The sequence below is a fragment of the Octopus sinensis genome, linkage group LG25 (assembly GCF_006345805.1).
Source record: "Octopus sinensis linkage group LG25, ASM634580v1, whole genome shotgun sequence".
In the NCBI taxonomy this organism is placed as follows: Eukaryota; Metazoa; Mollusca; class Cephalopoda; order Octopoda; family Octopodidae; genus Octopus; species Octopus sinensis.
In genome coordinates, this window is record NC_043021.1 from 22,195,905 (window position 1) to 22,198,404 (window position 2,500).

The window sequence follows — 2,500 nt, forward strand, 5'->3', positions numbered from 1 at the left end:
TTTACCCCTTCGCGAATAAAATCTAAATACTTGTCACTAGAAGTAGCCATATGTACAAGAAAGAGGTCATGTATACTAATATATTTGTCAGCTACGAAGCATCAACGCAGTTTTTTTTTTGGGGGGGGGGGGCGTGGTGGTACTATCTGATGTCCTCGATGGTTCTAGGAGCTCTGCAATCGAAACCGTCGACCTGTTTGTCCGAATCATTTAAAGGGGCCTTGTTTGGACTCCAAACGGTGGGGGCGGGATTGAGTGAACCGATACGTTGTGGATGTCTAAATTCACCTCCTCAATCTTTCTATCTTGCATTTCACCCTCCTATTTCTTTACTACCCACAAGGGGCTAAACACAGAGAGGACAAACAAGGACAGACAAACGGATTAAGTCGATTATATCGACGCCAGTGCGTAACTGGTACTTATTTACTCGACCCCGAAAGGATGAAAGGCTAAGTCGACCTCGGCGGAATTTGAACTCAGAACGTAGCGGCAGACGAAATACCGCTAAGCTTTTCGCCCGGCGTGCTAACGTTTCTGCCAGCTCGCCTTGCATTTCACCCTCCACCACATACTTTCTCCCCAACACACACATCTCACCCTCAACACTCTCACATATACACACATATCATCCACACACTACTACGTAGAAACGTGCCTCCCACCGATTAACCCTCCCCCTTCATTCACATCTTTCCCTTTCACACACACACACACACACACACACATATAGTGCTTTGATCCATTACTGAAAGAAGCTTTTATCCCGTCGCTTAAAAAGTCATCAATCGTAGATATGACGTCATTATCATTGCGATACTGGTTAAACTGCATGCCATAAAGAACGCCTTATGTTTGAATCCGCAGCATTGCGGCGGCTGATATAGTTTTTATAAATGCTAAGTGTTGACTGATTATAAAGCCGCCCTGCAAAGGCAGGGAAGTAATGAAATGAAAAATATCTATAAATTTTCAAGTTACTCAGAACATCTTTATATATAAAAGTGAGGTTGTGTGGTGTCTGTCTCCTCCGATTTAGATTCCTAACTACTCCCACATTTTGCGGTGCAGTTTAACCAAAAGCGGGTATCTTATAGTCGTGATTCATATCGAGCCCTTCTGGGTATTAGCGCGCGTCTACGATGAGTCTACGATTTAAAAAAAATTTACCATAATTTTTTTCCATTTTAATGAATTTTTTCGCTATTATATAAGGGAAGTAACTCTCTAAAAATGTCTACGATGAGTCAACGATTTAAAAAAAAATTTACCATAATTTTTTTCCATTTTAATGCATTTTTTCGCTATTATATAAGGGAAGTAACTCTCTAAAAATGTCTACGATGAGTCAACGATTTAAAAAAAAAATTACCATAATTTTTTTCCATTTTTAATGCATATTTTGGTTATTTTTTGGCTATAACTCTCTAAAAATGCTTTTATAGTTATTTCCCTTACAACCCAAGCAACGCCGGCCGATACTGCTAGTTGTTTATACAATTATATTTAAATATTTTTAGGATTTCATATATCTCTCTTCATATTTATAAATGTTGTACTTTAGAACGAAGAAAAACTTTTGAAGAATAAACTCTGTCCTTTTCTTAACTGACGAAACACTAATATAATGATACGCTATGTTTATAGATATAGATATTCAACTAATACCGGGAAGATATTCAAGTTTTTACATGAAGATGAATTCAAATCTATAGAAATAAAGATGCGAAACATTTTCATGTTTCCATTATGCGAGAACCAGATTCCCTATCGATGAATCAATGTATATAACTACGCACGTGCTATTGGCGATTTCTTTTACTTCTTTGGTATTTTCCTTTTCTCTTTTCCGACGAAGTGTTATGCTAGAAATGTCACAAACTCTGTCTTTTTACTGAGCGTCAAACTAATACGTTCTTTGTGCTCGTCTTCTTCTTGACTGCGTATCTCTTCCAGGTGGTGCTATTAAATTAGACATGGCCTGAGTCAACTTCGGCCGAAACTTATCTAAGTAATCTAATCTATGCTGTAACCCTTTAATCAAAGCATGACAACGCGTGTAGAGGCTGATAGCTTAACACTTCTGATGGTCTTAAGTATAAAAAATATTACTAAAGATTTATATGGAACTACATTTACAGTATGTCTATAAGCTATTGTGTTTAGACCTGGTTTCTATCCACGAGCTATTCCATTTTGTAGATGCAATTTTTTAAAAATAAAACACACCGAAATTTAAAATGATATGCCTGTGTTAATTTCTTTTTTTTTACCCCCCGCCAAGGAGGTTATGTTTTTGCCAGCGTTGGTTTGGGAAATTGGGCGATTTTCAGTACGCGTGTATATGGGTGGGAATGAGCTGCTTGGCGGAGGTCGGCGCTCACCGAGTGCTTTTCTAGTTTTTCCTTTATTTGAATTGCCTATACACACACACATGCAGAGGCGGGAAGACGCCAACCGATGTCTGTGTAAGATGCCTTTCAAAGTGAGATGAGGCCTT